The sequence below is a fragment of the Triturus cristatus genome, chromosome 2_2 (genome assembly GCF_964204655.1).
Source record: "Triturus cristatus chromosome 2_2, aTriCri1.1, whole genome shotgun sequence".
NCBI classification, from domain to species: domain Eukaryota; kingdom Metazoa; phylum Chordata; class Amphibia; order Caudata; family Salamandridae; genus Triturus; species Triturus cristatus.
In genome coordinates, this window is record NC_140582.1 from 447,494,797 (window position 1) to 447,522,167 (window position 27,371).

The window sequence follows — 27,371 nt, forward strand, 5'->3', positions numbered from 1 at the left end:
GTTTGTGTGCTTACAATCATTTTCACACAAGTTTTTATTTGCTCAACTAAGGCACAATCACATAATTCAGTTGGGAATTAATCCAGTAGGTCTACGTTTGGAACGAATTTCTGACTACTTTGTAATTCACAAATATTTTCAGGCGAAGTCTTTGGAAGATGACTGTCCCGGGTCTCCCATGATTACTCTAGTAATTTATAGGTGAATTCCATTTTCATATGAGCAAATATGTGCATATACATTTCCTAATGTGGAAATCCCACACTTGCTAATTTGTCATGTTTTCTTCACAGACAAAATATTTGCCTATGGAGAACCCTCGTCCTGCATACCCCATACAGTGGTTGTGGTGTTAGTCTCCTCCGGCCTCTGACAGGAATGTTATCGTATCCAGGGTGGAAATGGTTAATGGAAAAGTTAGTATAGGTGTAAAATGAAAGGCTACTAAAGATTACTAAGGAAATTGCAGAACTGAAGGAACCGATCACACAGCAGAAAAGAATGAAGTTAAAAAACTGTTTAAAACGTTTACCCAAAGAAAAGTTGTACTCAGATCTATGAATACTTACGCTAATAATGGAAAAGGAAACCTATTGCAGCTGTTTTTGGATTGTGCCAGCTAGACATCACACCGACTCTTGGTCCAGCTTGTGGCATCATCAAGCTCCTCTGACTGTCCCTACTTCTTCCTTGACTGCTTGTGAACCAGGTAAACAGGTGTGTGCATTCCAGTTGCCTCGAAGGAGCCTTGCGGACCGTATCAACAGCTCACCTCCTGAGCTGGGTTTGTCGGTGAGGTAATTGGTGAAAAGCACTCTCATTCTGGAACCACTGACTGCATCTAAATATATTAAACAGTTTCAGGGGTACATAAAATGTAATCCTTTGGCCCTTGTTTGTAGCTTTATCTTCATTACGGCACCTGTGGCCAAAGACCAAGCCCCAGACCTGTGGGCATCCTTGGCACATTGGAATTCCTACAACTATCAGAAGTTCCAAAAATACAGTGCCTTTTGAATACATTGTGCCCTTCATGGGGATTCTAGTTTAAGGCACTGGAACCATCTATTGTCCCCCACCTTTAGGTTTAGGCTTTTGATCACCATTGACTTTGTCGGCCCCATATACCTGACATATCCCCCTTCACCGCCTTAGTAACCAATGTATTGCCAGGCATTGGATAGGCCCTTCAGGTCATTATGTGATGGTTCCTGGCAGCAGTTTGGACGTGAGAGGTTTTGTTGCAGGTGCATCGCCACCTTATAAACTTTAGATATTCTGGAAAGAGCCAAAGCCTCAGCACAATCCTCAGCACAGGCCAGCAACTATGCTTTGGCACATTAATTAGTAACACATTCATCACTTGCCTTGGAACCTTACAAAATGTGTCCTGTGGGATCACATGATGATGGCCTAGTGGACTTACAGCCCCCACTATTTCCAAAGATGTAGTTCTGCAAGAAGTTTTATTATGGGTGAATTGCTGTGCAGATAGCTACGTTAGTTGTCAATGCTTCACCAATATTATTGAGTAGATGGGTGATGGTCCCCATGCCCAGCCTGCAAGGCTTAATGCTAAGGATGCGCTTAGAGTTCTAGGACCCCTTCTAAGCCTTTGGGTTGCTCTGACCCTTTGCTGCTGTGGCGCCCTTCCTCCTTATGCACAACATGAGGCCCTGCTGAATGAGGAGCTAAGCATCCTGCGAGGCAAGAATTGACCTATCAGTATTTACTCCATGACCAGGATCCAAAAGTCACCCTTTGGATGCTGACTGCTTTTATAGAGGCTGCGCTAATTAGACACTGTTGTGATTTTTTTATGTTGTTGCTAGTATTTCAGAAGTGTATTTATTTTATTTAAAAAAACATTCTCATAAAAAAATGTATCAGTCATATGAATATTTGGTTGCATTTAACATGTATAATAAGCTCGGTTATTTTGTTTTTGAAGCGTTTTGTATAATCTGCCACTTGCTTTGGGCAAGTGCTAGTTCCTTCTCTGAAAAAGGTCTCCTCACAACTTGTAAAAAGTATTTTTCTCTTCCGGACCATATGGCAAAATCGTATTAAGTTGTTTCACACGCGGTTTTACTGATTGAAAAAATTCCATGCAACAGAGAGCTATTAACGCAACAAACCATCCGATAATTTCACTTTGTTTTTGTTCATAAACAGGGTCCAAGTAGTTTTTAGTGCCCAAAAGAACTAACTTACATTCACAGCGATTTTCATGGGCAAATCTATGTATTCGCGATGATGGTTCGTTATGGGTTTATGAGATTTTGATGAAGGCACCTTAATATTTTGACCATAACATCTTCTTATGGCCATGAATACTTCTAAAAATCACGAGCTGCAGATTGAGCAATTCAGAGAAATAAGCATTAACTCACCGTGGTCCTGATTTCGAGATACATGGCATTGGCAGGGTGCAAACTCCACATGTGGAATTTAGGTTACTGAGCAGTAAAACTGCCTCAGTACCATGGGGCTCCAGATTAACTTGGTACAATACCACACAGAATGGAATACGTGGTAATTGTGTGAAGTGGCTTCTGTTTAGAGTGGGAGTGGAGGGAGAGGAGTGAAAAGAGAAGTAAAGGAAAGAGTAAAATATTCCTAGTAGGAATAAGCATTGAATGCTCCTCGCTTGTCAGAAAGAAATTGGAGGATGAGGTGTGGCTGTTGTTGCAGCCAAAGTCACATGCCATTTTACGGGGCAGAGTTACTGTCTGGTAGAGAAGTGTCCTTTGTTCAACTCACGGGAAATCAGGTGGAGGAACCCCGGCCCACCTACGATCAGGGCTAGCAGAATCCCAAATGCCCAGGTCAAACAGGATTACTTTAGAAGCAATCCCAGAGTCATTGGATGATCATCCAACTACTCTAGAAGTCATTTTCACATCATCAGACATCATCATGCTCTTGAAGTCATCAGCAGAGTTTAGAAACTTGAGCTCGATGACTTGTGGATGACTTGAAAATGAGCATCTGATGACTTCACAAGGTGTGACTATTCCTGATGACTTCAGGAGGATTTAAGAATGAGTATGCGATGACTTCACAAGGTATGACTATTCCTGATGACTTCGGGAAGACTACATCCACTCTCCACCATCTTATCTGCTAAATACAAACCTCACCAACTCCCAGCCCTTTTCATTCTCAAAGCATTATGACCGCTGCTAACACCATTTAAGTTCCCTCTGTGGGTATCTTCTAGCCATTAAATTCATCTTCTACATCCACTCTTCTTCCATGATAGGAGCTTTCCACTTCCACTAAACATTTACTGACACGCCACTTCTACTCCTCTATAGCCTCCAAATGCGTACTCTATTTTTCTCTTAGAACTGCTATCTTGCTGCTAGCCCACACTTCAGATATGCTCTTCATGGAAGCTCTCCATATCCAGTCTCAACATCCACTATGCCCTGTTATCTTTACAAGCACTCTTCAAATCATCTGTCCAAATTTACTGCACAACATATTTCACACGCCTTATCCTTACTCTTCTATCCAGTGCTGCACTGTTCTACCATTCACAAACAGTACTCAACTCTATGTATTCGGCCTTAGCATGACACGTATACACCTAAAGTCCCATGCCTTTTTGTTCCACACTACATATGTTAATATCTCCTCTTTGCAGTCAGCATCTGCTATCCACATAGACTTTCCACATGAACATCCTCTCACACCATATAGCTGCAGAGTTCAATATCCATTTGCACTTAAATCCCATTCTTAAACAAAGCGTCAGAACAATAATTAAACTATTTGCCAACTGGGATTTAGAACACTTCACTGCATGGCTTACTAACTACACACATGTAACACTGTGACTATATACAGCTACACAATCCATCACCACGCTCAGTTATAGTACTAAAGACACCTAAGCAATAGCCAAGAGTGCCCATCCAGTGGATACTCTTGGATGTTACGAATTGGGATTACTTCTAAATAATTCCACTGAGTACTCTTGGTTGTTAGGCAGTGATGAGGGGATGTACCGTAGTGTTTTCCCAATACCCTTGTGTACATTAACTCCAATTTGAAGTTCTCATAAAATCATATTACAGTAATGCATAATAATTCGGAAGATATTAGCAAATCATCCAGTGGTTGTAGACAGTAACCATGAGGTTGTCCTGAAATCATCCGGTAGTATTTCAAACTCATCCTGCACTTGTCAGTTAGTATTCCTTGAGAAGTACAAGATCATCACGCATTTTTAATTGAAGTAATCAGGACACCATCCTGGAGTAATTCACACTCATCCTGCAGTTGTCAATTAGTATTCTTGGAGTTGTAAAGGATCATCACGCATTTTTAATTGAAGTAATCAGGACACCATCCTGGAGTAATTCACACTCATCCTGAAGTTGTCAATTAGTATTCTTGGAGTTGTAAAGGATGATCACGCATTTTTAATTGAAGTAATCAGGACACCATCCTGGAGTAGTTTTTGTGATTACAGTAAGAGTCATCTCATTTAAATAGTTAGCCCTGTGGGCAGACTTCAGGATGGCTTGGGATGACTTCCCCAGATAATTACAGGAATAGCCTGGCTGAAGTCATCGGATGACGCTAGAATGAGTCCAGGATGATCTTCCTTTTTGACTTGGGTGGTTAGTCCACCCTGTCTGACCTGTATTCATAGCCTTATTATGCATTTGTTCAGAAATCAGTGACGTTAGACATCATCTCTAGACCTAGCTGAAAAATACCGAAGTCACAACTTTGGTGATAGTGGTTTCTCTGCCGCAGTGGGAGTACTTCTGTCAAAAATGGCATTCCAGCCTGTCAACATTTTTAAAATTCAAAAAGAAAATCTCACTTGTGGGTTTGTTTCTGAAATACAAAAACATGATGGATCTGATGTGCAGGGAGTTTGCTCTCTCCGTATTTCTCTATGATGATTTTTCCTACTTAGGTGTGATATGGCTTTCAGAAGGCCCACCCTAAACAAGGGAAGGCTTTTCAATGCTGTGACCCTCTAGTTGATGGCCCCTGGGTCTTAGGTTTCTGCTCACAGATCCTGCTGATTTCCGACCTGGGAGACCTTCTCTGAGGGCCTGATTCTCAAACTGCACTTTGTAGTACTTTTTGTAGTACTAGAAAATGTACACAAAATGCAATTAAAAAACTAGGTGTGGAGTTTTATTTCTGTGAATTCCCTATACTTATGTGTGCACAGTTCTCTGTGTCCTGACTGCAGGGTCTCCGGGTGTGGAGTACTCTGCACACATACATTTAGGGAGTGTGGAGTTGTAAAACTTCACTTGTAATTTGAGAATACTGAAAATGAACATACTCAGTATAAAGTGTACGTTTACCTTTGAGAATCCGGCCCTACATGTTCAAATTGTATGTTTCTGTGTGATTTGAATCTTTAAGTTTGAAGTTTCATGTGATATTGGAAATGTTAGTGGGTTTATGATGTTGACATAAGAACGTGGTGAAATGCATTTTGTAGGTCATCTACAGTGAAACTGGAAGGGAAGTAAGTCAAAAAGGCGAGATTTGCTGAGGAAGATGTTGGATGTGTTACAAGCAAACACTAGGAACTTAAAACAGCCATGGCCCAAAATGATAAATCCAGCCCCCATGTGAAAACGTGCTGATGCATGCTAGAACCAGAGCAACTCTTTCAAGTTGCTGCTGGGATCGCATAATGTGCACCACCACTCCTGGATGCTAAAACTGGCATTCAAGTGTCAAAACCGGCCTCCTAGGGCTCCAACCTACTGGGGGATTGCCCGCTTCCCGGCTGGCCAGCCCGGCCATGAAAGCAAATGGTAACCAGGAAACAGTAGAGGGAGGAGGAGCGGGTATTTAAGAGGAGGACAACGGTACCAGCTTTTAAAATATCAAAGGATTCACACAAAAGGATCTAGGATAAAGTACCGCACTCATCTATTTACTGGGAAATATATTTACATTTGGTGCGTCAACCAACAGAGAACCAGACCCTTTTGATTCTCTTTGTTGTGAAAGAACCTTCCTCAACAGACAATTATACTGCGAAGTGTAATTAGAAAATAAAGATTGAAGGAACATACATCAGTGTGAATCATCATTGAATGAACGGACTGTCTTTAATTGTGTGTGCGGAACACATATATATTTTTACAGCTTTTAAAATGTGTTCTAGAAACTAAGTATGTCCAACAATCAGGCTTAACATTTGAGAAGCCCACAAACTCACAATCGGCTATGAGTTATCAATTCAGTTGTGTTTCAATTACACATTTCGCTGTCGCGTGTGCAAAGCTTTGATTTAAGCAGTGAATATCAAAGCATGTGTGTTAACATGGAGAAATTAACAAATTATTTTGACAATTTGCTGATGCTTTTGAGCATTAAGCACCTGTAACCTTGGGGAAAACAGCAGCAAATAGGTTGTCGCTTAGGAGTAGCTTTCTCTTAACGCATAGAGAATGATACAATGTAAATGTCACATAGTAGCACCACAAACTCTTAAGCATGAAAGCATTATATACATTTCATGTTACCTAGAAGCAGAAACATTCACATTTTCCCATAAACATCCAAAACATACACAATTAAATGTCACTTGGAACGAAACATTTCCTAAAGCATGGGGAAAGAACACTTCGGAGAAGAAACATTCTAACATTCCTTAAGCATGTAGAGCATGCATAACTAGGAGCAAAACATTCCAACAGGCATTGTGTGTTTGCACAACTAACACAGCTCCACTAAAGAGTTTAACATTCCATTAATCATGCAGAATGTCCTTTCAAACAGTAAAGATCATCTCAACCCGTTGAAAAAATTCACCTGTGCTGCCACCTGAAAGCACTAAACTGTTCAATGGAGCTGTAGGGCAAGATATTTCCAGAGGGTGCAGTTAAGATACCACAGAAATGAGAGACCACACTGAATTACAGTGATCACACTGATCACACTGATTGCTCATGTGACACCATTCAATAAACAGATGTAGTTCTGCCAATTGAGGCCATAACTGGTCATATATCAAGTGCTTGCTGCATGACCTTAAATTATGACAGATGTTTATCATGGTTAGCTGGTGGGCAATATTTCTGGCCCACTGACCCTTGAAGACTACAACTTGCCCAAAAAGGAAGAGGCCCTTAGCTGAGTCTCTTTGCTGGGACACCCTAGATAATGAGAAACATGTAGGAACAGCTACAGCTGTGCAGAGAGAGAAGCCTGCACCCTTACGGAGATAGCGGTACCCACGACACCTCTCAATGCAAGATGGCGACCTCTGAAAATCAGGGACTGGTGAGATGATCCTCCTCAGTGGCCTATGTCTTGAGTACAAAAGCAGGGGCTAGGGAGCGTGGGCTAGGGCGTGTGACTTGAGGACAAAAGCAGGGGCTAGAAAGGAGGAGGATCTGTGCCACTGTAGTGAGGGGTTACAGACCAGCCACGTGACTTAATGCTTTCCCCTAGCTGGCTCTCTAGGCTGCTAGCCCTCCCTCCAAAGTATGCAGCAGGTAAGTGGAAGTGCAATGTCTCTTCTAGGCCGCTCACAGTGCACATTGGTAATTCAAAGAAAAACACCTGAGACAAATTCATGTTTTACACTTCTGTGCTTTTTCCTACAAACATGTAAGTCTTTCAGAATCCGTATTGCTTGCAACCTCAACTGTTGAGAATGTCCCTGTATATGATGTGTTTAATTACAACCCTTCCTTACAGAATGTGTATGTTCTAGTCCATGTGCTACTCCACCACAAACATAATGTACACTGTCAATTCTCCTGCCTTTTCAGAAAGTTGCAACGGCTGCTCACTTCCAGACATTCACATTTTTGGGAGACAAAAGTATACATGGCCATATTATAAAAAATCTGTAGAAGTGATGTAGAAGAGATGGATTTACAGCTCTGCCTGAGAATACTTTCACATGTGTTTTGTACTCACAAAGATTCCCAGAAACACACCCGGGAAGCTTCGCCAGGCACAGGTTTCCAGGCATACTTATGGAAATGTCATGCGACCATTCCCACAGGGTCTCATTCCTGCTGTTTGGAAGTCTGCAAAGCATAACATTTTGCTTCGCGTGAAAGCAGCCCCCCCCCCCGCCCCTCGCAAAGCTCACTTTACTCCGTTTTTTTCCTCTTATGTAAACGTTGTCCCCACAGAGAAAGCCTTGCCCCATAACCCCCCAAATATGGTGGTGATGCTATGCCCTTCCCACCCTGGAAGGATTTTCTTCCGCCATTGGCTGGAGTAAATCCAGCAATTTCCAGGGTGTGAAAGGGTCGGTTTGAAGTTTGAGAATGCCTTAAATGTACAGGTTTGCGGGCATTCTCAAAGTTCCAAGGCAAAACACACTTTGAAATGCCCTCTTCGCACCCCTCGAGTGGGAATTTAGGGGCATATTAACAAGCCAGGCGATAAAATTATCTAAAACGGCGATAATGGGCTTGATAATATGCTCTATGGAATTCCAATTGAAGCCCATGTTAGATGTGAAGGACATCTAACCTGAGCTTCAATTGGAATTCCATAGAGCATGTTATCAAGCCCATTATCGCCGTTTTAGCGGCAGTTTTCTGCCGCTAAAGCGGCGATAATGTTATCGCCTGGCTTGTTAATATGCCCCTTAATGCCGTGGATGTCTCTGTACTCATGACATTGGTCCCTCTAACGGTAAACGCATTTATGCCTGCCAGAAATCCTTTAGTGGATTCTTGGCAGGCAGAAGTCAAAGTATTTTTATCAGTAAACATATGATTAAGGCAAAAATACCTTTATGAATAGGACACATAGATAAACTTTTGGGGACCCTTGAAAAAACAAAGGAAAGATAACACGTTTCAGGTTTCTAATTATTGGTCAAAAGTATGCCATTTCTTTAATGAAAGGTAAGGAATGAAAAGTGAATGCAAAATTTTCTATGTAAAATCTGGCAATATTGATTAATACTGAATAAAATGAAAGCAGTTATTCAATGTTGCAAGACATCATTTTTGTCTCGGTGAAGATTGTTAAAGGACAAACGTGTGTATTGTAATGTGCTTCACATTAAACCGTAGACAGCTGTAGAAATGCGGTCTGCTCATAAATTTAAAATCAGTTTACACAATGAGTCATTATGATTACCAAGGTCTGGGCATTGAAGTAATTGAATGGAAAGGAACGTTCTGTATTTGCATAGAAAATTACAGTTTGGAAGTTGTTTTGCATTCAGCAGTTTGTAATCGTTTCACTTCTCTATCCCAGCGGCATTGCCATAGTCTTTAACTTTAGAATGTGCATTAAAGTGGAGCATTCTTTTATATGTCTCTAAACAACACATTGACAAAGGAAAACAATGGCTAAACTCTAAGGGGCTTATTTACAAGCCTCTTGCGCCACTTTTGCGTAATTTTCAACATGGGAAAAGTGACATACGGGTGGCGCAAGGTGCTTGTAAATAAGCCCCTAATTTCATGGAAAACAGAGGGGCATATTCTCAAGGAACTATTGCCGAGTTATCGGCACTTTAGCGCAACCAAAGTCGCGATAAATCTATTGCCCCATTCACAAGCCGGTGCAATTAGCCGATAATACCAGTTTTCCGGCGATAGCATTCTCAAAAACATCGCCACGGATGACCCCGGCAACTATCGCTAATGAGATGCAGAGTAGGCGTTCACAAGCAAAAAGCCGCGACAACACACACTCCACAACATTCTCAACAACCAGCCAGATCGGCAATAAGATCCCAAAACAAAATTAACACCTGCTGTGACCTGGTGTAAAGTCGGACAACATCCGGCAGCAGCCAAGGGAGCACAGCCCATAGCCAAACATGAAGAACAACAGATGACCCCGAGCAACTGAACATGCAGCCCAGAGCCCCAATAGGGCGACAACACCCACTGCCACCACCCCCAGGATCCCACCACCCACCCCCTCCCCGGGGGTCCTTTGGACAAAGAGAATGCACATCAACACCACGAAACCATGAACCAAACAAATCGCCTGAAGTCGCACAATCACAACACCTAACAACCAGGTGCGGCCAGAAAAATGGAAATCATACATTCAAATCATATAATCCAAATAAAAACTTTATTACAGATTAAACAAAAAACAACAATCTTGAAGAGGCACGGCGGGTCTTCTCTGGGCATTCTGTAAGTCACAGCCTGCAAGACAGAAATACAGATAAGAAGGTGTGTCATGTGCCCATCAAAGTACAGAGAGAGAGTGAAAGAGTGAGAGAGAGGGGGGGAGAGGGAGAGAGAGAAAGAGAGGGAGAATGAGAGTGAAAGAGAGGGAGAGAGAAAGAGAGAGAAAGAGAGGGAGAGAGAAAGAGAGGGCGAGAGAGTGCCGACACTGCAGACCCAGGCCTCACTGCTCACTTGCAGCCACCGGTGTGTCTCCAACCACGTGCCGGTACACACTGCAGTTTCCCAGGTCCCTCATCTGAAACAGTTGCCAGAGACATGAATGGCAGAGTCCATACAGTAGCACACGCCATCAGCGCTTGCCCGCCCCTGTGCACACAGGCTGCTGCACCCCAGCCCCTCCCGACACCCAGCCGAAATTGCCCGCCCCTGCACAACCAGGCCTCCCTGGTCACCTTCCGCCACCGGCGTGTCTCCAAGAGGGCCCACCATGTGCCGGTGGGAGCCCCAAGCCCGGGGCCCATGACCATGGTACCCTCAACATCATGCAGCCCCGCACCACGGGCCACCAGGTCACACACTTGATTCTGGGTCTTGATTTCGCTATGGCAGAGAACATATCAGTGCACCCGGCCTCATCGCAGGCTGCACACCCGCTCAGCACTTAAGGTGTCCCTACTTCAGTGCACTGAAAGACACCGTCCCGTGGCAGTGTGTCTGTGCCTGCCGCAGTGTATCCGGTGCCACCAAGTCTGTGCACCACAAGCCATGGACCCTTTATGGTTGAGTCCCGTGGTGCGGATGCCATCATGTCACCCCCAGCACTGGGCTATGTGCTGTGCCCGGGCCCTATGCCCTCAGGCAGAAATGATAACCACACGGAGACACCCAGTTACAGAGTGGAAATGGAGTCCAGCACATGTGCCAGGCCCTTTTTATCGGCACGGTCACATGTCCTGTGATGCCTGTGCCGGATGGGTGTGGTGTGGGTGTAAACCAGCCGTAAGTGAGTGGCTGTGGCATGCAGACAACTAGACCTATGAGCAGCAGATCCCTACAGGGAAGAGGGCCTGGGACATGTAGCATTGTCATCCCCCCCTGTGAGCGTAAGCAGAGTGGGCTGGCCTGGCGTATGCCAGTCCAGCATATGGGTGTGAACAATGACCCCGGGGCTCTGGGTGTGGTTCCGTCCATGGCTTGGCAAGAAAGTGACTAGTGCGTGTGTCTCCGTTCTAGTGTCGGCGCCACCCGTCACGCAATCGGCAATGTGTCACCCTGTGACCCAAGTCCCACAACATGAGCAACACGGACGTGAGGTGAAATCATTGACCCTGCATACATCCATACCTGCACACTTGCAAGATCATAGACATGACACATCAGTGTGATAATGAATGTTTAATGCACATTCTGTGGAGTGTTGCAGCTGGAGCACTACAGGGCCCTGCAAACCCCACTTTACTTTGTTAGCCCGTGGAGGGCCGACCAGAGTCCTTCAGGGAATGACAATTACATCAGTAGAGGAGGAGTTCAGTCCGCAGTCTGATAGCTGTGTCATTGGTGACCAAACAGAATATGGCAGTCCATGTTAAGGTCCAAGGTGAGTGTCGCAGAGTGCATCAGGGAACAGTGGAAGGTGATGATGCAGAGGGCAGAACCAAGCAGAAATAAGCCATATGGTGGAGATGAATGCTACCGCTTCCTTCTGACTACAAGGGCAGATTCATCCGCATCTTCATCCTCTGCTGTTTCATGTGCCTCACATGTGGGTGGTGGTGTTCTGTCTCCAGCACTGTGTGGCAGTGACACCTCAGGGGCTGGAGGTGGAATGTCCACCGCACTGTGTGGCACTGACACATCAGGGGCCGGAGATATGGATGGAGTGGTAGCAACAGCATGCATCAGCGCCAGGCCTTGTGGCAGCAATGCCATGAGGAGGGTCTTTATGGCATTGAGGGACCCAGCTACCTCTCGCTGGTGTGCAGCCGTGGCAACCGCTCTTTCCACACGCGTCCGCTCCATGTCCTCCATGAGCCTCCGCATGAGTTCCAACTCCCGAGCGAGCTCGCTGGAGCCACTCTGACTAGACAGTCATTCTTGTCGCAGAGTCAGGACTCTGGCGATGTCAGCCATGGTTCATTGGAGGGCATGAAGCGGACTATCGGTGTCCGTTAGAGACTGTGAGTGGTCCCTGATGGGACTTAGACACCCACGTATGGCGTCTACTTTGCCTGCCATGCGGTCGAACCCCACCTGCACCTGTTCAGCCAGCTTCTCCTGGCACCCCAACACACGGCGTTGGAAGGCCATGTGTTTGTCGTGGGGGTCCTGGGAGGCAGTCGTGGCAGTGGGTTCTGCCTGCTGTGTGTTCTGTGCAGGGGGTGAGTTCTCCTCATAGCAGCTGGGCTGCCCTGCTCCTGGAAGTGGGCTGTGGAGGCTGTCCACGAGCTGTTGGAGGGCGTCAGAGTCAAAGGTGTTTTGGTCCTCCGTCATCAGAGAAGAGAGGTTGGGACTGCTGTGTAGGAGGTGTTGAATTTCCCTTTGCAATGTGAAGGGGAGATGCATTTTAACATTGTGTTCACATGTATGTCGACGTATTGTACATGTTTACATTTGGACTGAAAGACAGTGTACATTGTGACTGTTTGTGGGGAGCTGCCTATATGATGATGGACAGTGGACATTTCGACAACATCACGGATGTGTCTTTGTACTTGTACAGTGTCAACTCACATTTCCCTGCGATGCCATATGTGATTGGCCAGTTTCAAACACAAGCAGCACCAGTTGTGTCCTCTGTCCTGTTGTAGACGTGTTGCGGATTGTGCCACATCGTTTTCAGTGTTGATGTGCTCTGCATGTGATGTGTGTATCCCGCATTTTGGGGGAGTCACCCCTGCAGCCCTGCTTTGGCTGCCCCTTATCCCTTACATGCGATGTACCTCTGACTTCTGTGCTTATACAGTGCTGAGATGTTGCATACTTGGGTGCATTGGTCTCTTGATGGGAGTTGGCGGTCTGGGGCATGATTTGTCTGCAGATGTGCCATGCTTACTTGTGCTTACTTGTGCATGTGTGCCATTGTGCCCATCTCCCCCCGTCCCCACAGTCCCTGGTAGTTACTCACCCTGTTGCTGTTGTGTCCGGTAATGTTGAGTACTGTCCGGGCCCCGACTCCTGCCACCGTCTCCCCACTGATGACTGTGGACATCATTTCCACCATCTCGTCCACCTCATCCTGTGGTGCTGGGCTCCCATCTCCAGTCTGCATTGCGGCCTTCCTGTTGTTTGCGAGTTTCTGCTTGGTTTTGCGCTCGACATCATTCCAGCGCCTCTTGACCTCTTCCATTGTCCTCTTCAGCACTCCGACTGCATTCACCTTGTCCACGATGGTCTGCCATATTCCATTTTTAGTTCCCAGTGACACAGTGGAGGTGCTAAACAGTAGTTGATGGTGTTCTATCACCTCCGTTATCAGGATCCTGTTTTCCTGCAGACTGAACCGCTTCGTCCTACTCTTCTTGTCCTTGCCCTCCCCTGACCCCGAGGTCCCAGGCTGGTCCTCTGGGGGGCTTGTGGGGTTCTGGTTGTCCTCTGCACTTGCTCCGGCTGACTCCATTGTGCTTCGCTGTTGTTTGGCTTTTGTATGTGTTTTTTTCCCTACTTTTATAGTGCTTTTTCCCGCATGTCGCGTGGGGATTGCATAGCTGTGGCTGGTTTTCGCTGATTTTTGTATCGCTATTTGAATCATCGCTGCTTTTTTCGTGTTGGTGTTTCGCATTTTTGTGGCGTCGTGTTTATTTTAACGCGTTAATTTGACGCATTGTGGTAGGTCTATTGCATGGTGCTGCCGTGTTGAGAATACCAGGTTGACACAGTGTTATTTTCCCGCGATAGACTGCAATGTGAAGAGTTGCGTTAATCTACTTTTGCGGTAGTTATCACACATTCTTGAGAATATCCCCCCAATAACTTTTAACCATGCCGAACATTTGTGGCGACGAGGTACAGTTCAGAAAAAAAAACCTCTAGCCATAAAGCTATAGTTCTGACTGAATGTATGCACCAAACTGCTTCAGCCTGTTTGGCAATCTCCATAACTTTTCAATATTCCAGCTCCATCTCCCGATTTGTGTGACTATTATTAACTTTCGCAGCTTTCCCCTGATAAATTCTGACAGGTCAAACCTACCGAATTTTATTGGGGGGTGTGGGGGAAGGGGGAGAAGGCCTGGAAAAAGGGAAAACGTACAGAATTCAATGGGTTAAAAACGGATTCTGCATTTTATGCTTGTTTTTTTCTGTTGAACGGATTCTGCATTTTATGCTTGTTTTTTTCTGTTGAAAACTTGTCATACCAGGTATTTCTCACACGTGTCAAATACTTCACCCTGGAGTACAGCTATTACTCTGGGGTAAGGTATTTACCACGTGCAGTAAATACCTCCTGTTCTGCCTGTTTAACTTACACGTGGAATCAGTATTTAGCACACCGAATGCTGCATGTTTTACCCTTTTTTACGGCCCTTTTCTCTCGGATACATTTTGGCAGGTTTGACCCGCGGAATCATCTGTCACGGTAGAACGGCGAAGGTGTGATAGTTATCACAAACCTGATTTGCACAGGGATCAAAATATATCCCCGAACTTGTAATGAGGACTTACACTCTAGGCGCACCCACTCACTGGATACAGGAGGCCCAAAAAAGGATGATGAAGGTAGAGCTAGGCTATGATTGGAGTTGACACCCATTAGTGATAGCATCCACAGTCTCTCTTCCCTCAACCTTTTTCTAATAGTATTTTTCGTCTGGCAGTGAAGTGATAAGATGAGAAGTACATCTAATCAAAAACAAAATGGAGATCTCAGCCACAGGTGTCTGTTTCCACCCTACTGCATAACATGGAACAAAGCACACCCCACGCACTCAGATATAACCCATCTTTCTATATGTAGCGTGCACGATCCTTCAGCCCTATTCTAATAATACATAATGAAGACTGCCTCATTTTAATTAATTATGCTCTGGTTGTTTGCTAAGGAAAGTTTAGACATTCTCATGGATGATACCATGGTATTGTGATTTATGCTAATAATACTTACTCATTTGTGTCATAGTTATATCGGCACTCACAAAATCACAAAATGGGTTACGTTTACATAACAGGGCTATGTATGTGTGAGTTACAAAGGGCTATGTATCACGTGGCAAACCAATTGTCACAGCAATAGTAAACTTGATTCTAAAGACAAGGGGCCCATTTACTCAAAGTTCACGCAAGGCAGGACAGCAAACATAGTTGCTGCGCTACAAGAGAGAGTTGAAGAGCACCATGTCTACTAGATATGACGCTATTGCATCTCTCTCTATATGGTGGTGGACTTGAGGCTGCCTAGGGACAACGCAGGTACCCTTGCACTGTGGTGCAAGGATGCCTGCGTTACAGGCAGGATTGTTTTTTTGCAGGACGGGGTACCTTCCTGACAAAAACAATCCTGAGAAGCAATTTCCACTCTCTATGCATGATGCAGAACGAATCATGCATAGAAAGAAGAAGTAATAAGGTGAAATAAGCCTATTTCTCAATGTTACACGATGGTCCGGGTAGCGTACCATTTTGGAGCAAGCCAAGGTTAACTGATTTCACTAAGCGCCTGATTACTAATTTGCCAATGTGGGTGCTGGCCATCACGCCAATGCCCCGCTCCTACACTGTCAAACCCGACCGCCACCTGCCAGCCAGATTACGATTTTCCTCGTGGTCTGATTGGCGGTCCTTTGCCGGTTTCATGGCGGTGCATATTAGAAAGGTACTGCAGTGGTAGCGCCAAAGCAGGTCCTGCACGGCATGGACTGTGCAGTCCATGCCATGCATGAAAGAGGGTGCATGCACACAGGGGAGCACATCATGTACCACCCTGCATGCATCCCCAGGCCCAGAGGCAACAAGGGGTCCTGTAGAGCCTCCTTAGTTTCCTCACCGCCAGCATTTTCATAGCGTGAGCACCTCCATGAGACCGCTGGGAGTGAGGAAACTCGTAATATGCTTGGCGGTGCTGCAGATACTCCACCAAGCATATTGCGGCTGCAGACTGCCGCACCACTGCCAGGGATTGCGGATCCCCTGCTGTTTTGGCGGTCCTATGGCAGTCCCACTGCTGTATTCAAAATACGGCGGTCAGACAGCCAGTGCGGTGGCCCTCAACTGCCATAGCAACTCCAACGTGGGTTTGGGTGTCTGATGGACTGCCAAACTCATAATTAGGGCTTAAATCTTAGATTGCGTCAAATTCCATGGGTGGATGCAGAGAAATGCCCTTGCTCCACTCAATGAAAGCCTATCAATATAAAAGGTAAGGCAGCTCAGCATAAGTTGCTGCATTGTGTTACAGTACATTACAAAGTAACACAAAGCCGGGCCGATTGCCCCTTGCGTGGCTTTGTAAATCTTACTTAAGCCTTGGCACTGTCTTGTCTCACTTTGCACGATGCAACAACAATGCAAAGGCTTGGTAAATCTGGCCAGAATACCCAGAGGTACAACTGACTTTCCTTAAAGTTGGTACAAAATGTACCAAGACAGCGTAATACATTCCCTAAACTCCCTGATACAGATTTGCTATTGGCTTGGTGTCTATAGTAGATGGAAAACTGGTGTCTGGGGAGATGCAGGACAGTGGTGCCACAGAGGAATACAGAACATCCCTTCTGCGGGATAATTAGACAAAATATTGAATACAAAAAAGTGTTTTACAAAAATATCATGTCTAGAATATCGTGATGACATGAATGTTGTGCATATTAATATTGTTCACAAAAATATAGTTTTAGGTGGTGCTTAAAATATAGATTTTTTTTAATATCGATGCAGTATATATCTTTGGTGATAATATCATTTTCAGTGGTAAATATTTTGTTATTTTTATTATGTTATATATGTTTATTATTTATTTTAATGTTTTATCATTTTAGATATGTTTTATTACAAAAAATGTTTAGTTTGTAATTTAAAATGCATGCATTAATGTTGTTTTTGATATTTAGAATTTGTTTTTAGTATCAGGATGTTGGGTTTTTAGGGGATAAGGGTGGGGAGATTTGTAAAGATTATTTATCAATATTTGTAGTTATAAGTTATACAGTGTTTTAGTGTGAAAACTGTCATATTAATTTAAAATTTCTTTCCTAATTTTAAGAAAAATATTTAGGGTCTGATTATGAGTTTGGTGGTGCGGGAGAGGATCACCATGCCTGCACCCTGCTTCACACCGCCAAACTTGACCGCTGGCCACCCGCCTGATCAGGAGTTTTTTTCCTGGTCTGGCGGGCAGTCCCAGAGCAGTGCCTATTAGAAAAACATCGCAATGGGAGCGCCAAAGCCTGTTCCTGCACGGCATGGACTGTGAAGTCCATGCCGTGCAGGAACAAGGGGTGCATGCACACAGGAGGGGACACCATGTGCTCTCCTGCATGCATCCCCAGGCCTTGAGGCAACAGGTAGACATGTAGGGCCCCCGTTAGTTTCCTCACTGCCACCCTTTTCATAGCTGGCTCACTGCCATGAAAAGGGTGGTTGTGAGGAGACTCATAATAGGCTTGTTGGTGTCGCAGCAGCACCCCGGGCATATTGCGGTCTCACGCTGCTGCAACACCACGAGGGATCATGGATCCCCAGCAGTTGCAGTGGTCCTTTAGCGGTACGACCGCCAAACTCGTACTAGCCCGGTCCATCAGACCATCGTAGCCATAATCCAGCCCTTAATGTGAAAAAATTTATTTATAAAAAAATTAGAATACATTTTTTAAACATTGATGTTTAAAAGAAACATTTTAATCAAAAAACAAAATACAAAAAGGAATTTAATTTTATGTTTTAATATGAAATAATTCTTTGTTACATAGTAAATGGTTTTAATATTTTTCTAAAATAAAAAAAAATAGGAATATGAAAATGTAAAAAAAAAACTTAGATTAGCAAATAATTTGAAAAGAATTAGAGTTTTATTAGTAAACAATATTTTTTTTCTAATGTGGTAGCAGTAATTGTTTAAAAAATGTATGAGTGCTGGAAAACAATGAAAAATATTTTGGAAATACTTTTGGAAATTTAAAAAAAAACATATTTAAATTTTATATGCATATATTTATTAGTAGTTTTAAATAGTGTGTTACAATATGAAAGTTTGTAAAAATGGAAAAACAATTTATTTGCACTAATTATGTATTATAAATAAGGCCTCCAGTTTTCCGTTTTTACCGATTTTTAAAGATAAATACAGACAGAAAACAATGTGTTTCCTGTCTGTATTTATTTAAAAAAAAAAATAATACTGAAAATGATGCTTCTTGTGAGAAACTATCCATGCTGCCTTTCATGAATTCTAGGCAACAGCTGAGCAGGCAGACAGCATGGAGGGTTAACATACAGGATGAAATTTCCTTAAATTCAGTTAGCATATATTTGTAGTATGATGCTAATATGTACCTGTGGGTGTAGTCTTTTGTTATACGTGGCTGCTTAGTTTGCTTAACCGTGACTGGCATTGATGTTTGAGTGCACATCGAAGAGTTTTATAAACGCGGAAATATCCCATTTTACAGCTACATTTATTCTTGAAACACAAAATAAATATGGATATATACCAATAAGATGGCCAAAAAGTAAATATGGATAAATACGGATGGAAATGTTAACCCCTTCAGTGCCCCGCCCTTTCCCCCTGCTGTGCCGGGCCTTTCATTAGCGGGCGGGGTCCATGACGAGATAGTCTCGTCATGGGCACAGCGCAACCGTGCTCCATGACGAGACTATCTCGTCATGGGCATAGAAGAGGTTAAAAAACATAAATACCATAAAACTGGGAGCCCTAATTATAAATGAAGTAATATGCATTTGAACAGTAACATTGTCATTAAAGGACATGAATTTGATTTTGATTCATCTAATTTGTGTTTTTTATTTTGTTATATATTTCTTAAGTTTGTTTACAATGCAGTGGGAATAGTAAATAAGTTACTTTGTAGAGGAGTTGGAATAGTGAACGTCACCCTTTAGTGTCCAACACCTAGTGGCGGCTCCTACGCTAAGGCGGAGGAGCGTCACCACACTGGTCTCATAGCAGTTCAAAAAGGAAAAATAAAATGATAACTGCAAAATGTTATTATCATTTTATTTTTCAGTACTGGCTTAGGTGGGGGCAGGGTTGGGTGGGCCAGAGCAGGGGGAGAAGTGGTGGGCACTCTCTAAAGGCCTTATTATTACTTTGGTGATCTCAGGACAGGACCACCCAGCCCAAAAAGGCCATGAAACAACACCAACCACAGTATGAATTTTAAAGTACCACGGCGGTGCCTTTGAAAAAGGCACTGCATAGGGAGCATCAAAGGCAGTTCCAGCAGAACAGGGACTGTCTAGTCCATGCCTTGCAGGAACTGGGGGTGCATGTAGACCTTTATGCACTAAATGGCGCATAAGCACAAGGGGGCATTGTAGGACCCCCTTTGCTTCCTCACTGCCACACTTTTCATGGCAGTTGCACCGCCATGAAATGTGTGGCATAAGGAAACTTGTTATATGCTTGGTGTGGCCCTGCCAAGCATATTGGGGCCTCAAGATCGCCGCAATACCGTTAGAGATCTCTGATGCCTGGCTGTTGCGGTGGAGCCAATAAGGTTCCGACAAACCAAGTTGTAATGGGACAGTCGCACCGGCGTTGCCCGCACCACCACCATGGCTATGGCGGTCTGATAATAAGGTCCTTAGTGCGCCTGATGGTTTGGCTGGTCGTCTTGGGCCGGCCAAACTGTCATGCGCACTTAGAATGTTTTCGAACCGGCTGTATTGTACAGCTTGGGTGGAGAACATGCACACAGGACTGAATCACAATTCTCAGACCAATCACAACGTTGTTGTGATGCTGATGACAGCAGTGTTGTGACTGGCTAGGGGTGTCTGGGAGCGTGTGTGTTTCTTGCTGCACCATAAGAAGGATGGAGGAGTAGCGGCAGCAGTACCCAGGTGAGTGCATTTTTTATTCTTCTCCCCCTAGCCCCGCCTCACCACCCCCATTCAGTAGCTGCTGCCACTGCCAACACCTTCCCTGAGTTGGTTAGTAGTGGAGTCGTAAATGTCACCCCTTTAGTGTGCCACACCTGCCCTGAGTTGCTTTGTAGTCGAGTGGGAATATTAAATGTCACCCCTTTAGTGTCCAACTCCTTCCCCGAGTTAGTTTGTAGTGGAGTAGGAATAGAATATGTGATCCCTATAGTGTCTAATGCCTTCCCTAAATTGGTTCATAGTGCAATGGAAATAATAAATGTGACCCCTTTAGTGTGCAACACCTTCCCCTAGTTGGTTTGTAGGGAAATTGAAATTGGAAGTTTTATCTTTCTAGTGTCAAATATCGCCTCCGAATTTCTTTGAACTGGAATGGGAATATAAAGTTTTATTTTTGTGCAATTTATATGCCAATAGGTAAAAAAAAAAAATTTTTTTTGAATTTTATTTGTTAATGAATAACATGTATTGCATAATTTTAGTAGTTGTCAAATACATTTGGTAAACAAAACAGTAGTAATTTTTTCATGTAAATACATCCCATAATTCTTTTTTAATTGTTAAAAAAAGAAACGTTTTGTTTTTATTAAGATTTGCATAATATTCATTTTCATATTTGTTTTTATATTCTACATATTTTTGGCCCATTTTTTCAACTGTTTTATATTTGTAAGTGTTGTTTAACATAGGGTCTGATTGCGATGTCGGGCAGATGAGACACTGTTGCGGAAAGGAACTGCCCGACCTTAGGTCAGCGGTCCGACCGCACTATTACGACAGGCGGTCGCAAGCATCCATTTCACACTTGAAGCTTGTGTGAAAGGCCCGCAGCACAAGATTCCATTGAAAAATGTATGTTTTGAAACATCCCTGCACTGTGTAGCAGGCACCTCACGGTCTCTGCGATGCGGTGCAGGGATGTTTTGGAGGCACTATACGTGCCCCCCCAGGCCCAAATACGGAGGGCCTTGGGGGAAGGGGGCCCAGCTTGGGGCCCCCAATGTCACTTTCCAACAGCCTTTCCATGTTGGAAAGGTCGACGTGGAATGGCTGATGGAAACTGACATCATAATCCCGACGGCAGAGCCACTGTCATTAAGGGATTATGCAGACTTTGCTCCTTGAGCCCATCGGAACCATGTCACAATCCCCCACACAGGTTTAAATCCGACCTGCGTCATCCTAATACATCGGTCGAACTTTAAGCCTACCATGTCAGATGAAAAGCTTGACATGGTGATCAGGCCCAAAATCATTATAAGTATATATTAAATAATTGTATTTATATCATACTATTATTTTATATATACTTTACAATTTTTGTAATATTTGTTACTTTTATTACGCAGGCATTTTTTTCACCACTATCTATATTTTTTATTCTATTGGTATATTTTTGAAAGAATTCGTGGTCGGTTGCAACTGTTCACGAGGAACAGTTAAATCACTTTTTAGGGTTTTATAACTACCTTTTATTCTCGGCTGGGGGGATATAGTATAGTTGTGTAAAATTCTGGTGTGCTGTTGTTAAGGACTGTTTTGTGTATTTTATTGGATTTTTGATACTATTTTGTATTGGGTGTGTTGTATCCATTTTTTCTATGAAATGTTAATTTATGGTTATGTTATGTTTAACATATGTGTTGGTAAATGTGTTTCAATACTTGAATATTATGTATGTATTTATTTGGGAATGTACTGTTTTGTATGGGAGGGTGTTTTACTTTTCAGACACCTCTGTCCCTGCAGCTGTGAATCCCCCCTGAACTGCCAGCAAGAAACCTAACACATCATTTCCTCCAGTTTATGTAACACATTCACTCTGCGGACTATTTCTAGACACATATAGCATTCTGGTGGAAGTAGTATTTTGGACATTGGGCTTTAAACCATGTTGAGATCTACAGCTATGGTTTTAATTCATAGGACTGACTCACTCACTTTTGGTTTTTCCTGTTCAGTTTTCACAATGTTTATTTTCTCCTTGTTCACATCAATAAACACACTAGTCAGAAACTAATTGCCTGCTGTAGTATATCTCACATCTAGCAATGTATATATTTACTCCCATCTGAACTTAACAATGCCAAAAAATATCAACTTGTGTTTTCATGTACACAATGTTTAGCTCAGAATCACAACCGTGTCTCATCAACACATGCTTACAAGCATATTCTCATATGTAATCTTCATTCCAGTGGTCCAACAATAGGTTGGCATTCTGTTAGAAACATAGCAAATCACATATGACTCAAATATTCTATGCCAGTGATCACATTTTCAGTTTCACACTTTAACAACACTAAAGGAGAGATACATCATGCAATTTCCTATTGAATAAGCAAAATAAAATTGGTCAATGTCATCAGTTGGAGCCATGTCTAGCTCACAAAAGGAATTCCACATCAATAACACCAATAGTCAGACACCTGGCACCACTACATTTTCTGATCATTAGATCAGTCCAATCCATTGTTGCCACATCTGATGAATGTCACAACCAAATTTCAGTGGTGTGCCACAAGCACTTTGCCCTACAATGAGGAGACACATAACCAACTACATACACTTTACACACAATGAGGAATTTGTCAAAGTGAAGGGAGACTAGCATGATTTGGCCACCAATAACATTTTGTTAGAGCCCATGATGGCACACGTGTTGCATTAGGACCACCACACAACAAGGTGCTAGTCCAATGGATTCCTCATAACTTCCATCCCATCACTGTGAAACCTGTCTTGGTACAGGATTTGGACATCCAAAGCCTGTGGCGGTCACTTCCAGGAACAACCCACATCCCCTTTGTACTTCCAAATAGCATCATATACCTGCAAATGTCACAACTTTGAAATGTTCACTTGAAGGTGCCATGGTGAAGGTATCTTGAACAGACCATAAAAAAAAGATATTAGCTATCAAACCATACATGTAAAACAATTTGCATAGACAACTTCTGGAGAACACAGCCCATGACAAAAAGTGGAAGCTAAACAAAGCAACAGAAACAAAATGACTGTGTGAAAACCTTCCTCAACAAACAACTTACAGCTGGATTTTCCAGAGCTTGATCTTCCTAATATTTTACCTTAACATACTCCTCACATCATCACAACAAGAGTTGCTTCAACAGTCAAAGTCATGATATTTCACAAAATACTTACACTCATGCAATGTTGTCGATGAGATCTTCGTCTCCATACTTTGCGATATAAGTGATGTTCCGTCTCAGAGCGATGTTGTGGAGCATGCAGTAGGCCACAGAGATTTGACATACCTTCCTGGGTGAGTAGAGGAGGGCTCCCCCAGTCATGTCCAGACAACTGCATCTGGCTTTCAGGAGCCCAAAAGCCCGCTCCACTGGCCGCCGTGTTATTCCTTGAGCATCATTGAAGCGGACTTCCCTTGGCGTTGTAGAATTCCTCAGCTGTGGATGGTTGGGATACTCTGAGTCTCCTAGATGAAAGACAGACATAAGTGCAACAATAAGTTACACACTTTCTGATTCTACTACCTGATATTGCCCACGCAGAGTTAGGACAGATTATACTTACCAGCAAGCCAGGCCCTCTACGGTAGTAGTTATTACATTAGCTGGGGTATTATGCTGTTCCGCAGCATGATGGAATCATGGGCTGATCCAGGGAACTGGGCACAGATGTTTGAGATATACAAATCCAAGAGGCTGACAACTTGCTAGTTGATAGAATGGAAGTGCTTCCTGTTACGGTAAACTTGTTTCCTGGCTTGCGGTGTTACCCAGACAATGCAGGTGCCATTAATGGCTCCAACCACATGTGGGATTTGACCAAATCTGTAGAAGTCAACCTTGTCAGAATGCAGCGGCTAGGCTACTGTTGGGTCATAACAGAGGACAACCAACCTCGGCAGCACTTAGATTCCTGCACTGGTTGCCCATCAAACAACGTGTGGAATTTAAGGCGCTCACGTATGTGCATAAGGCAATATATGGTGGCGCTACAGAAGATCTGGGGAATTTCTTTATACCTTACGTTCCTGAACATCCCCTTAGATCAGCTACACAGGGGTTTGTTAGGGTCCCAAAAATTAAAAAATCACGCGGGGGTGGGGGGGGGGGGAGTCGGTCAATAACATATTGTGCGGCTAGACTGTGGAATAATCTGCCTCTAGCCATGAGACTGCAACCCGAACTCCAGGCCTTCAGGAAAGGGTTAAAAACTCACCTTTTTGACACCATGTGAGCGATTTTGATGTTTCCCTCACTATTACACCTCAGTGCCAAGACGCCTCGGCATTCGAGCGCTTTACAAACCTATAAACATAAACATAAACATAAACATTGTCAGTGGCATAATCCTCATGTCTGGGGAACTGGATATAGCTGTCAATGTGCCTCATCATTGCTGAAAGTATGTCTTATAGCACACCACTGAATAGGCATGGACGGAGTTCGCAGAGTTCTACTCAGCGGAAGTCTGTGAAGTGCCTGTAAAACTCTGCCATACTACACCTGTTGAGTTAATTTTTAGCACCAGGAGTTTGCCCTGTGCTGTACAATCATCGCGAATGGCACTACGCATCACGCCAGAGAGTGCTGTTGCTTTCTGCCACTCGAGTAGACATTCTACTCGAGCGGCAGGATCATCAACGCGAGCAGCAGATTTCTCAGCATGAGTGGTCGCAACCTTCCGCAACTGCCCACGTCTGGAAATTTTGCCAGGAGGTGGTCAAGTGCAAAATTTCTTCTTGCTGGCACTCACCAACTGAACGTGCCAACTATCTAATAGGGACCAGTGCACTAGCCACTGAGATAGGCAGGTGGCCGCCGCCTCCACGAGGAAGGTCGGCAGGGGGATGCAAGTGGTCCAACTGTATTTGCAAAACACAATTGAAATCTACCCCTATAATCCAAGGAATGTGTGCCCAGCACTTTAATAGAACAGAAAGGTACACAAGGAAAGATTGCTGCACCACATTGGGAGCATATATGCTCATGAGCAAGAGGGGCCGGCCCTCCACATGGCACTCCACCAGGACATAATGCCCCTCAGGGTCTATCTCAGTGGCCACACAGCAAAAAGGTACAGAGTGCCTCACCAACACACGGGCCTCTCTAGCAAAGCTGGAATATATAGTACTGTAACATTGGCCGCACCAACGCTTCAATAAGCACACATCTTACCCCTTAGCTATATGGGTTTCCTGAAGAAACTCAATGTGGGCATCCCATCTCCGAATGTACTGCTGAACTGTGTGGGCCTGATTCACAGAACTAACTTAAGACAAAATCCTAAACTTACTACCATTTTGGTATTCACAGAAGGCACTTACTCATTTTGGTATTCACAGAAGGCACTTACTCATTTCGGTATTCACAGAAGTTAGGAGTCCTAACTTTAGGACTCCTAAATACCTTCTGTGAATACCGAAAGTCTTAAAATTAGAATTTTCTCAATTTAGTAGTCCTAAATTCAGGACTCCTAACTTTAGGACTCCTAAATGCCTTCTGTGAATACCGAAAGCCTTAAAATTAGGATTTTTCTCAGTTTAGTAGTAGTATAGTTAGGACTCCTAACTTTAGGACTCCTAAATGCCTTCTGCGAATACCGAAAGTCTTAAAATTAGGATTTTTCTCAATTTAGTAGTCCTAAATTTAGGACTCCTAACTTTAGGACTCCTAAATGCCTTCTGTGAATACCGAAAGCCTGAAAATTAGGTTTTTTCTCAGTTTAGTAGTTGTAAAGTTAGGAGTCCTAACCTTAGGACTCCTAAACTGAGAAAAATCCTAATTTTAAGACTTTCGGTATTCACAGAAGACATTTAGGAGTCCTAAAGTTAGGACTCCTAACTTCTGTGAATACCGAAGTGAGTAAGTGTCTTCTGTGAATACCAAAATGAGTAAGTGCCTTCTGTGAATACCAAAATGGTAGTAAGTTTAGGATTTTGTCTTAAGTTAGTTCTGTGAATCGGGCCCTCAGTCTTTTATTCACTGTCTCCATGCCCGGGATGTTCCATGTCATAAAATGCAACCATGACTATTCACTATCGCGAGGTTGAGAGCCACATTAGCACATGCTACCAGGGGACTAATAAGGGGGGTAGGCTGCAGAAGGGGCTGGCTATAGACCAACAGCATGGCTAAAACACAAGAAAAAAAGAGAACTTCCAAACTCCCATCCCAGGATGGATGAGGAACCTTGAGGTGCCCAAACAAGCAACAAACTATCCCATTGGAGGGGATCACTGGTTTTTGTATCGAGACATAGTACTCCCAGTAAGGAGATTGTCTGAAGGGTGGCCAGGCTACTGCAGCCAACAAACTCAACAGCAAGGGGGAATCAGGCCAGAAAATAAGAAGGAGAGATGTAAGAGGGTCCTCCCGACCCTTTTCTTCATAACCAGTCAGGCATGACCAAGAAGTTCATCTAAGAGAGTGTCACTGGAATCCAAGCACCACCAAATCTGCCCAGGCAGCATCCCAGCATAGGGAGGGGTGAACAGACAAGTGTATCTTCCAACATCTGGGAGGCAAGGGGGTACCTTTATTATCACCTCATCAATCCAGCTGGCAACCCTCAGACACAATTGTTTCTCCTTACCGCCAGGAATCTTATAATAAATTGTCAGCAGTCTGCAGTGTGACCTCCAGCAGAGTCACTAAGGCCACGCTCCTCATCAAGCCACTAGAGCCCACCTCGGGGTGTGTATCTTCAAGAGTTTGGCCCAATGGGGATCACCGCTCCATCCATAAGTGTTAGAAATGAGGGTCTCTAGTTGGCAGAGGTAGGTACCTTTGTCCAAAGAGGGACCCTTGCTTCTAGTCAGGGTAAGGGGGATACACACTTTAGATAACCCCTGCTCACCCCCTTAGTAGCTTGGCACTAGCAGACAGGCTTATCCCAAAGGCAATGTGTAAAGTATTTGTACCAACACTCACAGTAACACAGTGAAAACACTACAAATGGACACCACACCAGTTGAGAAAAATAAAATATCTTTATCTAAACTAAATAAGACCAAAACGACAAAAATTCAACATACACATACTCGGTAAAATGTCTTTAAAAAGGATTTTGCAAAAATAAGCTTGTAGAAATCAAGAAGCACCAACTGGGGCTACCACAACGTCAGGACAGCAAAAAATTCAAAGTACGGTGCCGCCCGCGAGGATCGCGGTGTCGGGAGTGGAGTCACACAGATCCCCA